The sequence below is a fragment of the Rhea pennata genome, chromosome 7, assembly GCF_028389875.1.
Source record: "Rhea pennata isolate bPtePen1 chromosome 7, bPtePen1.pri, whole genome shotgun sequence".
Classification (NCBI taxonomy): domain Eukaryota; kingdom Metazoa; phylum Chordata; class Aves; order Rheiformes; family Rheidae; genus Rhea; species Rhea pennata.
The window spans coordinates 4,086,934-4,100,426 of NC_084669.1; the positions used below are offsets into that span (position 1 = coordinate 4,086,934).

At 45.0% G+C, this 13,493-nt stretch overlaps 1 protein-coding gene across 6 annotated transcripts in view; it reads right to left on the bottom strand.

Annotated features, from left to right (window-relative positions):
- The window catches only part of LHPP (phospholysine phosphohistidine inorganic pyrophosphate phosphatase), a 107,143-nt gene that overhangs the window by 57,690 nt on the left and 35,960 nt on the right, over positions 1–13,493 (bottom strand). The window lies entirely within an intron of this gene.

The window sequence follows — 13,493 nt, forward strand, 5'->3', positions numbered from 1 at the left end:
AGAAAATTGCTGAATTTGGAGCAAACCAGCACAAAAGACACTATCATCACTCTGGACATGTGATAGGGTGATACTTCCTGTGATCCTGCCCCATGGTTTGCCTAAGCACATGCAAGGATTTCTCTCTTCACTCCGCTGAGGCCAACCATGTCACTGTTCCCAAACTAAGAAGCACTGGCCTTCCCTAATGAACCATCAGACCTGCAGAGCCTTGCTCCAGCCCCATGTCATTCAAGAGCTGAGCCAAGCACGTGAGTCACGGAGGGAAGCAGAGCAGCGAGGCAGCCGCAGAGGCGGGTAGTGGGGGAGCTGAGAGCGAGGGATGCACTCACCTGCTTGAGCAGCAGAGTTCGGAGGCTTCCTGGCACACGCCCAAACCTCCTTCCTTTCCTGGAATCCGCATTGCTTGATTCACTGCTCCCTTCTTGAGTTTCTGCACTCTTGTGGCCTTGCTGGTGACAACACAGCAAACTCTACCCCTCCTGTGTGTTCACGCAGGAAAACAGAGCACGAGAGCATCGCCGCCCCAGTTCAGCCAAGCAGCTTCACCTAATTGTTTGCTCTGCTTTCAACAGTGGCCAGTTTCTGACAGTGGTTTAGAAGAAAAATGCAGGAGATTTTATAAGTTGTATCCTGAAGGAAATTTTCCTTTTAAATTTTATTAGGAAGAATCCAGCTTGTGTCTCGGAGCACAAAGCTTATATTACTACTAAAACTCTTGGACTGAAATTCTGATTCTTTCTGAGTCAAAGGAAATTCTCCTTCTGTCTTTGCACCAACATTTTCATCTTTTAGTTTTTTTTTTTTTTTTTTGGGGGGGGGTTAATGTTTTTGTAAGAGCTCTAAAATGCCACAATGCTTTAGAGTTGAACAGGAAATCAAAGCTATACATTTCAACTCCTGCAAGCCATCCTGGGCTAGAAAAGAAGTGATGAGAAAAATAGTAAGAAAAGTAAATATTCAACCAAAAGGTACCACAAGTCATACGTACACAAACGCAAGCAGGCCTGGCAATATGAACTTGCTACAGAAAAGACTATCAGCAGTTATTAAACCAAGAACCCCTCGCTGCTGAGCTATCCACAGTCTGGGCATTTGCTTTTAACATTAAATGATGACAGCAAAAGGGCTTCCAGGCCCATCGCTCTGCTCCTTTGTCTGTCTCCATTTTTCACAGATGCTGGATGACCTATTCTCTCTTTTAACAAACTCTGTATTGTACCAAAGGAATTTTCCTTCTTGTGCTGCTATTCTAGCTTCTAGCAGAGGTTTTCAGTTTCAGTAAGATGTGGGATACACAGGTGAGATCCACAGCTTGTCCCAAGGAAGCTGCGGTCAGTCCTCCAATTCCAAAACGCATTTGCTATTAAGACACTTCTTCGCACAGGGCATTTCTGAATTCATATTGCTCTCCCTACACAGACATGCAGGAAAACGCACACATAAACACTGTAAAGAAAGGAAATAGGAAGCTCCTGAAGACAGGGTGGAAGGAGCTTTGCTCCCTTCCCTTCTGTACAGCACTTATAGCTAAAGCTGCTCGCAAAGGCCAGGTACCTTTTCCCCGGCAAACAAGTGGAAAACGACTGTTGTGGCTGCCTCAGCCTCATTTTTGGCCTGCCGCACTCCCGTTTGCATTCCGAGTTCCCACGGCCTTTGTGCGCGGCGACAATGAAAATAACCAGAGCAGCCGGCAGACTGTGCACGTGAACTCTGAAGAATTTAGATTACTAAGCTGCACCTCCATAAATCTAGCTGATCCTCTGCCACAGGAAAGGGTCCAGGGAGTTAAATAAATAGACGGTAAATTTTAAAGGATTTGGTAAAATTAGGATTGCCATTACTTTTCCAATCCAAGAAGACTAATCTTGCTTATAATTATCTCGGCTACATTCAGTCTTTTCAATAGCTCATACGCTGATAAATGAAGCGTTCATTCTCACAAATGCGTCTCCTTCCTCTGATGTATGCAATGTGTTCCAGATGGATGGAGAAATCTTTTTTTTTTCCTTTTACACTTGCTCAGCTATTTCCAGATATCCAGTAGGCCAGAAGCCCAGCAGGCATAAATCAGCAGAGATTACCGAAGTCCCTTAAACTTCGCTACTTGCCGCAAGTAACAATCTGCCCCCCTATTTCTCAACGTAAAACAATGTGCAGCACATAGGTGATATTCACAGAGCAATATCCCATAAATAACTGCTGTAAGAAAAAAACACCAGATAAACACAAGGGATGGTAATTGCACAAATCACTTTGGGCAGGCAACGCAGTGTGCCTGCCAGCTTAATGCTGTTCATGGAAAAAGCCACTTTAATTAGGCTGATTTAAATGCAGACAGGTTTTTCTTTCAACTGCAGTCTTTGTGCCCATTTTGTATGAACAGGAGTTGGCCTCAGAGTCCTCAGCCAAAAACTGTCCTTTTGCTCCACTAATGGGTGCCAAGTGCTCGCTGCTCTCTTCAACAGGAGAAGCTCAGGCCTAACCAAAGCCACTGAGCCCAGCATTGTATCTGCACTCTAAAGAGACTACGCTCCCATCGAATCAGCGCCTCGTAACTCTCCGGAGCAGGGACTTCTCCACCAGAGAAGGGGGAAGGACGGTCTCACCAGACCCAACACAGACCTTATTACCCTCCCACTAGATTAACCACAGAGTCCCTTTGCAAAGGGATGGTGGCACAAACCTCTGACGACCTGACTGTATACTTTTTTCCTGACTTCTGAACATTGGGATTTGGGGTTTCTTTGTGCTGTAGCACAGGATGGACCAAGCATGGGCTGTCCAGTGGAGATTAGCACCTCTAAGGACCGAAGAGCAGCAGGAAGAAAGAAATGGTTTTAAGATGAAAAAGGTCAGTGCTGCCCTGCAGGACTGCATGTTCTCCCTTCCCCAGCCATGCTGTTCACACACGATGCCCAGTTGTTTGGCCCAAACGTTTCTTAGACACTTCCGATTTTCAGAGTGCCTGCCTGGGGACAGCTGGGACCTCATGTGCAGAAGTGCTCAGCCCACACAGATGCTACCGTGGCTGCTGTGAGCAGTGTTATGAACATGTTTACATGTAATGCTCAAGCACTTTCAAACTAAGCATGCAAGCAATTGACCCTTTGGACAGTGTCAGTTTTAACCTTTGTGTCTCAATTCCCTACATGCAAAGTTAAGACAGTATCTTAAAGCTCCATTCTGGAAATAAATGCATTTATGTTTGTATTTGACTGTAAGCAAGACATTGGAAAAAAGCCCTCATGGAAATCAATAATGGCGTACAGGCAATAAAGGACACCATAAGGCAGTGACTGGCAAGTATAAAAAGGAACTCCTTAAGTCACTCCGCATTCAAGGCACATGTCTGCTCCAGGCACTGGAGGAGACAAGGATTAGGGGATGGGGGAAGGGTACGTGCTCGTTTAATTAAGGAGCGTTCCTCAAAGCGAATGCACAATATGAATGAATTCACGCCTCAAGCATAATGTTCTTTTGACATACAGTATTTATCTGAATGCTCTACAGCTTATTTCACAACCTGTGTTATGCACGGCAGTGCTGGCCACGTATGCGTTTACGCCGGTGTCATGGGCCTCCCTGTCTCACAGCCCCCATAGCCTGCTCCTTCTTCCACAGCAAGTCCTCTGCTCCCATGTCTAATTTGTATAGATTAGCAGAGTAACAGGACGGTTATCTAGGGACACATTTTCAGAAAGATATAGCTTTAAAAGAGAACAGACGACGTGCATGAAAATGCAGGTATGCACAAAACTACCATGTCGTGAAACTTGGGGACTGCTGAGCGCAGGGGTGGTTAGTTGAATCAGAAAGTCCAGAAAGGGAGTGTTCAAAGCAAAAGTTCTCTTGCTTTGGTAAAGGTGAGCTCCTCACTTCTCTGCATGGTTTAAAGATGACAAGGAAGCAGAGTGTTTGCTAGAACATCTAGACCGAAAATTAAAAATAAGAGCTCTGTCTGCACGAGTAAAAGGCAGCTCTTCCACGGCGTGCACCGCTTTCATTTGTCAGCTGCACTAATGCCCTGCGAAAGCAGGGTCTGTAAGCGAGCAGCTGACCTACGGCAGGACTGGCGTTCACTGCTGTGCCAAGGGAGATTCAGTCCAGCTGTGAAGGTTAAGTCCCTGCCTTTCACACAGTTACTCAAGTTAGGCTGCTCTTAATAGCAAGTAGCAGGGATCAAAAGATTAAAAGTTTCACAATCTATTGGCAAATACAGGGTTGTCTCTCAGTGGGAGAGGCTTCAAGCTTTCACACAGAAAACGGGTAAAATGGGGAAACTCTGTCCAAGTTTTTATCTGGCGATATAGCATATGTGTAATCCCAGAAACTCCAAGCTGAAGTCCAGGACTTGTAAAACCTAAGAAAAAAACCTGCACAACCCTCAGATAGGCAGAATGGAAAACCTTCACACTCTCATCCGATGTTTAACTCCCATTTATTTCCTATCATTCCAAACAGCCTAAGGGCCACATCTCTGCCTTCCTCTCTTGATCTTCACAGAGCATACACTTAAGAAAGGGGCCTTACCCCACTTGACCTTGGCATGTTTTGTTGCATGTATGCAAAGTTGACTCTTGATCCTGCCTGGACTACCTGCCTTTCACAGGCTCCCGCAACGCCAGTGAAACATCTTTGCAACCACAGTCTGGTCATCTCCTAGCAGACAACCAGAAACATTCTCATGCTTAGTCAGACAAATCCCAACCAAAGGCTGAATACATGAAAAGCAGCTAGTTTGCGTGTGTTGCTGTGACAGATGTCTTTAAACTGGCAGAGGATCTGCTTGTCTCCAGCAGCAGTTTCATTGTTGTGATCTCAGATATGAAAACCCGAAGAAGGGCTTGCACGCCTGAAAAACCTGTCTCAGTCTCTAACGAAATAAACTGTTTCAATATTAGATTATAGATTGCTCTGATACTATTTTTCCCCTCTTCTCTTTTTTTTTCCCTCATTGCTGCTTAGAAGTGGCCAGCAGTATTTATGAAATCAGCTCTTGATGTGGTGTTTTCGAAGCAACAACAGGTTTTTTAGCTTCATTTGGGACTCAGAGACAAAATACTGCCCAAGGGTGTGCTTTGGGCATCTTTGCTATAACAGCACTGTAAATATGCAATGCAAATGTAAAAGGTAGAAGGAAAAATGGACAATGGAGACACCTAATATAAATACTACACTTACCTCTCACCATCTGAAAAGCTTTACAGCTTCCACGGTGCACTCTGACAGCACCAGTGTAAATGTTTCCTCTTTAGAGGAAAAGCAAAGGAGTCATGTGAGAGTACCCACTGGGAAGAAGATAGTGAGTTTGCTGCAGAGATTTTGGAGGAAAACTGCCTATTACATTTTTTGCACACCATCATTTTTAAAAGAGACAGAGAAGCTCAGCACATAAATACGAAGAATTAGGTTCAAGCAATAGTAGATTTGGATTTAGAGTAACAAGAACAAGGTTATTCTTGCTACTTAAGCACAGATTTTGATTAAATTCCTGGCAAAGCTGCTTTCAAACATCAAAGCACTGAAATCAAGACAGATCATTCAGTACCTGGCTATCTCAGCTACTTCCATGGCTGCCGTAAGCAGTATCCAAGCACTCTGACATCTAACTCGTGCACACTCACAGCATCACATAGTCTGATGTTACTTCCACATTCTAGGCGGAGATCTGAGAGCCCAGATGGGCCATGGGTTGCAACCTCAACTGTGTCTCAACACCTTTTAGCATAGCTAAAAACCAAAATCATCTCTGTCACATTTATGGGACAGCCTCTACTTTGGTTCCTCAAATGCTTAGAACAGAGTCCAGCTCAGGCAACTTGTGACATTATCTCAAGAGATGCCACAGCAACAGGACCGGCAGCGTGTAGCAACATCCCTCCCAGCCCGTCCTGCCTTTACTGGAGGAAAGCAGTGCAGAAGCTGCCGCGCTAGCTCTGCCACCGGCAGGTGCTTCCTGAGGCTTTGAGAACCACGGTGCCTGCCCTTGAGTAGCTAGGATGCACCTTTTTTGCTCAGGTGGAAAGGCCTTTTTCTTCCTATCATCTCCCCTAGACATACGCATAAACAGCGCTCCCAAAACCTTTTCTGGACAGGCTGCTTCTATCCTCCTCCTCCATCTCTGTTTCATTCCTTCCTCATTCCCTCTGTCCTTTGCTTCACGGTCACTGCAAATGTGCTGCCTGATTATGAGCTGATACGAGTGTTTAGAGTTCCTTTGCGGAAAGCAACATTTTGAAAGCTTTTCCAACTTCCCCTCAGATGATGTCAACTTGAGCGGATGCCAGGCTGGGTTATGAGTGAAAATTCTCCACTTCAGGGTCAGCCATTCTCCTATTTTTAGGCCTGATTTCAGTGTCACGCAGCCAATAGCTGAGCCAAACAGCTAACGTTATTCAACTGCAAATGTCTGTCAGAGTTCAAACAAAGCTGCACTTTGTAGCAGGTTTAGGGGCTCTCCAGTACAGCAGCCTCTTTTAAAGGAAGCTGCAGCTGCTTTACTCAGCACAGCACTCTGGCAGCTCATCCAGAGATGAAAAACACTTCAAGCTCCCACCCTCTATAAACTGCAATTGTAAATCCAAAAAAAGGCGGGGGGGTTGGAATTTGATCTGGCATTTTGGAGTCTTCTGCTAGCTGCATTATGCTCCTTGTAGTGCTCTGGAAATTCACACCGTGAGAAAGACATCTCCTCAACTGCAAACTGGCAATTCCCGGGGTGGCGGAGGCACTGCACAAAGTGCAACTCCACAACAGCACGGTTCTGCTACTTAGCCACTGGGTTGTGCCCCCCTCCCAAGTTCTGGTTAGCAGCAAAGTAACTCTCCACCGTAGTGTCCCGGCTCGCACCACAATAATGAGCCAAGGCGGGCACTGCACTTTGGTCATCTATGCACAGCACAAGTGAGGTGTTGCAATTAATAGATGGTTTTCACTTCCTCCATTCCCAGCTTGGCAGGGAGTTAAAGGCATCATCAAGGCACATGCAGACATCCACATTCATGGTAAGATGTCTTAATAAATAATGTAGAGCAACAGCTATTTCTGAGGCATGATCCATCTGACCTATTTTACGACGAGGTGACTTATACCTACATATGCCCAGCTCTCTCTGCAAAGGGAATATGGATGACTAGCTCAGACAGGTGTTTGCATGGTAGCTATCAAAAAGCAGATAAGATGAATCCCAGCCCTTCTCTCTGCAGGAACGTAACCGCCATCTGTAACACCACAGCAACGTACACAGTGCAGCCAAGTTTTTTCATGCAAGAACACACTGTATAATAGTGATAATGTTTTACTTGTATACTGACAGCTGTTAAAAAGGGGTGGGAGTGAATAGAAGTTGAAGGGGCAAAATGACACATCTTCCTCTCTGTATGCTTCAGGTGGCATTCAAAATGCGACCGAGAATGGCAAAATAACCACAGCTGTGAAATGAAAGTATAAACTGTCATAAGGAAAGCAGCTTATAAGAGATGTGGCCAAAATCACCCTCCTGAGATGACTAGAATTAGTTTCTGTATGAAGATGACAAACTCCATTTCACTGAGAGAGGTACAGCTAAGTGCAGCTCCTTAGGCTTCCAGAGGAAGCACTTCCCAGAGGTGGCACGGGCAAGCTGAGTACAGCCCACAGCCACCTCGGGTTCGGCACAAAACCATTTCATGGCTGAAGACTGCCACAGAAATAATATTAGCACAGAACTAGGACTACAGACCAGAGCCAGTATTAGCAGTATGTTAGAGACAGTTAATCTTCTGGGCCCATTTTAGACTCATCTAACCACTAATTATACCTCATGACCAAGTCCAAGGCACTCTGGTCAGTATGGAATTGAGAGGGAAGAAAAAAAAAAAAAGCAAGCTTCTAAAAATGAGACAATCTGCAGGTAGATAGGAGTGCACCAATGTGTGTAATGTGCTGCAGCACCCAGCCAGCTGAGGCTCCCCCTCCTCCACCTTCCCTGCCACCAAAGCTAATGGCCTTTTGCGGGAAAGCTAATGGCCCGAGCATCAGGACAGCCCTGCACAGCACCCACTGAAAAGCACCCACCTGCGTGCTGTGTTAGCTAATCTCTTGGCAAACTCCAAGAGAGCAGGGCTGAGACGTAACCGTATACACTGTTGACAATGACTGAAAACCACAAACAAGTAAGAATTGTAATAGTTACAGGGTGGTGTGTGAATGAGTCACGTCCAAGCATCAGCTGCAAGCTATCTTCATCTCCACTGAAGTGCACTGCTCTGCCCTGGAGGAGGAGACGGGGAGGCAGGGAAGGAGAGCTCTATTCTTCAAATAAACCCTTTTTTCTCACATTATTCTGTTACTCTTGACATAGCACACAAAATAAGCATTCATGTACAGAGCCATAGTAATTTCACAGCTCTCACAGAAGACCTGTAAGCTGGCACTGCTGGCTGCTTTATTTTTACCTCTAAGCGAGTCACATCACGCCCTCAGAAGGGCCTGGAAAAGCACTGCAGCAGCAGCTCAAAGTGGACCAGTCCCCATTTCTTGTCATCTGAGCCCTGCTCAGCCTTGTATTTGCAGTGCATTCCTCAGCCTGAAGAGGTTGGCCAACATTGCTGCCCACACGTCTCTCCCATGCCTCTGAACAAACCTTCGGCTCCGTCACCTCCGCGACCGCGGTCCCAAAACCACGTGCTTGCAGCGGAGCCCTACTCAGCTCCAGGAGAAGCTGCGCAGGCTGGTGGGTCAGCGAGCTTACCCCGCGCTCCACACCCAACGCCAGGCTCCTTCCAGCTCTGCACGGTTGCGGGCCCAAGCACGTGGCAATAAAAACACAGGCCCTACCCTGCATCTGAAGACTGGAAAACATGCAGGGCCACTTTGGGTTTGTTGGTTAAATGCACTCTACTATCTACTCAGAATGAGAAGAAAAATCTAACGTCACTAGATAGCTTGCAGGTACCATCAAGTGTTTGCAGACCAAAGAGCACAGCACCGAAGCACGAATCCTCCGCTGTTCTGTGCTTGTACAGTGCCGAGCACAAGGTAGTGCTCCAGCACAGTGGCTCCTGAGCGTGTTTACAGTGTAAGAGCCCAAGCCAGAAGAAAGATCAAATTTCAGATACTGAACCATCTGCTTCACAGGAGTTACATTAGTGACTAATTTGGCCCGTCTCTCTTGTTTGTTTCTTTCTTTCTTTGAAAGGAATGTTCTGCTTCAGCTTTATCAGACAGGTCTCCCTCTCTGCCGTGCCCTCCCCTCTCCGCACTGCTCACTGAAAGCTACTGCAGAACCACTCTGCGGACCAAGCAAGCCAGCATGACATTTAACTATGGCAAGGAAAGATGCAGAGAAGAGGAACCTGTGTTTTAAAAAAGGAAATCTCTAGTGAAACCACAATTGTGCAGCTGTCCCAGCTCCACCACTTCTGCAGCACATTTCAACATGTTCATTAGCATTTTTTACAGAAATAAAATAGTTAGCTACTGGTATGGTATTCATCACTGCTGTCAGATGGTGAACCAGCTAATATACCCTGGCATTCTGCAAGTGACAAGTGTTAAGAAACACTGCTGTGTTTGATCCACTCCCATGACTATTTTGCTGTGGAATTTTTCTACTGCAACATTACATTAGCATTGAGAAAAGGCCACTCAAGATAAAAATAAAAGCAAAGATCTGTCTCCTGTCCTGTCTCACAGACTACGTTTCTCGATTTGCAGGATGCAAGTTGCTCCCTTTCATAAATGTTTGAGATGTGGCAGACGACCAGAGTAGGACTGCTAAAGACCAGTCAGTCACTAAACAAGGCAGAGTGTGGAACGGGCAAGACTGTTGTATATTATATCCCATTGCATCACTTAACTGATACAGTCCTCCCTTATTTATATTTGCCCCTAGTCTCATTACATACAGACTAATCTCTTTTCTGACTTTCAGAATAGCACGAGCATACGGACAGCACCTACCACAGCTAAACCCTGAGCACACTCTGCATCCTAGTAAAAAAAATGCTCTCATCTCACCTCTTAGACCAAACACAGTTCAAGTTACACATTAGCTACAGTGTGGCAAAACTCTCCATCCCTGCCCCTGCTCCAGTCGGATGTGTTTTAAATTCAGGCAGAATCTGCCTTTCCAACACCAAACAGTTACCTCACTAAAAAGGAAAGGAAACACTTGACTGCATTCAATTAAGGCGACAGAAATGCTCAAGACACATCAAAGACGATTTGTTATACCCTTGCCGTCTCCCAAGTTCTCTGTTCGTACTTCTATAGAAAAGTGTTTCCAGTGCATTTCCTTGCTTTGCAAGATGTCGGGCTATGCTCTACACTGCGAAGCGGACAGTTGGATTACGACAGCGTACTGCAGTAACACAGCTTCTCACAGGCCACTTCTAAAGTACCAGATCCTTAAACTGTAATTCCTGTGTCAGGACTTTTTCAATATACTGGAAAAACTTAAGGCTGCTGACAGATGCAGTGTCTTAGCATAAGAACACTCATTATTTACTCAGAACTTCAAGGAAAACAGTAACCAAAGGGTAGTCAATAAATTGATAAACATACGTGGAGAGAGCAAACTCATCTGCAGAGAGCAAACTGGGACTTAAATACGCAGTAAGTGGTGACTATGACTATGCTTTCGGATTTACTGCCACCAGGCTAAAATAACAACTGACTTGCTGACACTAGATTTTAACAAATATTGCTTAAGACATTTACTAATATTAAAAAGATTAAATACATCTTTTTTACAGTGTAAGCGTGGGTTGGAAGTCTTTCCATTTAACACTTAAAACAGGCCTAATTACCAGGACTGCAAAAGTCATGAAAATGCCTCTGGTTGTGTTTCAGCAAAAAGGGAGTGTCTCTACGAATTAGTTCTCATTACGCACTTCTGTTATGCTCCATCAAGACCCACGAAATGTGAACAAGCTAATAAAATTGTTCATCTTGGCTGCAGTTAGTAACTCAGTGAGCAAGAAAGTGAGGGTGGAGGGATGCTACTTCTATTTCAAGCAGCTTTTTTGCAGAGCAATAAAGTGTGACTCTTTCTTCACAAAAGGTATCAAGAGCTTTCATTTGCTATCAACCTGCTCACACAGTGATAGCTCTGATTTTTTTTTTATAATCATTTTATAACTTAATTTAGGAGCTCATTGCAAAAAGCCACTCTTTTTTCTGAATCCTTAATCAGCTGATGATGTTATCCTAAAAGCTACTTCTCCATCACAACTTCTTTATCCATCATGGCTAATTTTTCTTCTGGCAAGCTAAGTTCCTATAAATCTCTACCAATTCTGTATGCTTTCTTGAATCAGATAAGAGCAACAGATCATAAACCATTTTGCTGAGAAAATCAGGATAATTATCCTCAAAGGATAATTACAAAGTGGGGAAACTGAAGAACAGCAACGTGAAGTGACTTGATTCTGTTCTCTCTAGAGAGCAGTGGCAGAGCTAAAAGCAGAACACAGGTCTCTTGGGCCCCAGTCCTGTGGTTTACCCCTTACGTTCGTGACAAGAGAGCTCAAGGGTGTTGCACTGTCAGCCACAGCTCTAAGAGAAATACCCAGCCATACAAAGAAACTACCACGGAGCACTGAGTGGGAGGAACTTGTACTGCCAAACTTCTGAAACTGGTCCCAAGTCCATGTGATGGACCACCTGGGACCCCGCGTATTGCTAGAGCGAACGTTCCTGGCTACCGTTGCAGGCTAGCTATGGAAAGCTGAAAGGGAGGGACGAAGCTGCCACCTCAGGTTTATTTTTGAATGTATAGCACAAACTCTGCCATACAGTGAGGGAACAACACTGCAGACTTCTCTCCACAGCCAGCTGGTGCACACTGACCAATTCTAAAGGCGAGCTGAAAAACTCAGGCCTAGAAAGAGATGGTGCTGGGCTGGCTGTCAGGGCCCTATCAGCCTGACTGGTTTGGCATTAACAGGCATACGTGGAATTCATCTCCATTTTGCACTCTTCCCCAAGCTCGCCCCAAACAGCTCCACTTCGATACCAGCATGAAAACAGAGCACAAATCCCGCACGTGCAAAGTAATCATTGCAAAGGGTTTATTCTGACTAGAGTTCATTACTTATAAATCAAAATCTGTAAACAACAAAAAAGGAGTAAGTAATTCTCCCGCCCTGCCAAGAATCACCTGCAGTTAGATACTGACACATCTGAAGGCTGCTCCTGATTTTATCGGGGAACAGTTGGAAATGCCTCAAGGTAATTTCTCTGCTCTAACTTGCACACCACAAAGAGGAATGAGGATATTACTCAGCACCACTGAATCAATAGTTATTGTGGAAATTATTGGTTTGATGTTTGCGTCAATTAGCTGCAAGTAGAATTAGCACACACCCAGCCCAGGAAGACAAGTACATGTTCTTCCCTAGATCAGAAAGATGTCAGTTATGAAGGGACTTCACACAGGACAGCACAGAAATGTCACAACTAGTGTCAGACTTCGCAGTGCTGAAAACCCTAACACCATTTTCTTCTCTTAGTACGTGAAAAAGTCTGTGGTGATGACCTGACCTCCACATTGTGGTAAGAGGAAGAAACTGAACATCAGTTTTTCAGACAGAGAGAGGGGAACACAGAGAGCAGTGACAACGGCAGGTCAGAGTGACCCCTCCGCATTTGGATTTTACAGCTAATAAAGGATATATTTGCCCAGCCAAAGCACTCATTCCATGTCAGAGAAACAGGCTGACTGAGATCAGCTCAAAACACCATCTGCTCCCCATCATCTTTCCATCACCACCCTGACTTGCACCAATAGATACCATTATGCGCTGTAACTAGGATTTATTCTATTTTATGGACTAACCTACTCTGTGTGTGTGTAATGGGGAAGAATTCAGCATCTGAAATGAAGTCCTGCTGCAGTATTAAGTCCTTCATAGAAGCTAAGCTTTTGAAATGGGAGATGTAGGAGTGAGGAATGTGGAAAACTTTGCCAAACAAAAGGGATTTGGCTGCAGAGATTTTGTTAAACTCTAAAGATCCAAAGGAAGCAAGACAGAAAAGAGCTAAATTTCAGAATTTCCACACGTGTGTAAGATAATGCAAGACAATGTTTTTATGGTAGCTTAATTCATACTTTAAATCTCGTGCTGGGAAAAGGCAGCACACAAGACCTCGTCCACTACAGCTCCTGACAGGAGAGTGAGACCAGAAGAAGGGAGGCAGCCCTTCAGCTACAGCCGCTCTGCACGCACACAGGCTTCTGATTCTCTGGATCCTGAGTCACCTGCTACTCTGCAAGGCCACATCACCACCCCGTATTCACAAAGCCAGTTCTTCCGTGGTAAGTTGGCACCTATCACCACAGTAACTGAGCAACAGTGCACAAACACCACTCTTGGAGAGAAAAGTTCTTGTGAAACTTTGGTTTGAAATCAGTTTCCTGTACCTATCTGGAGGTTTCCCACATAGTGGTAGACCTGTTCATTTCTATCTACTATTGAAACTTTCACACCAGCAGTTTAACAGATTTT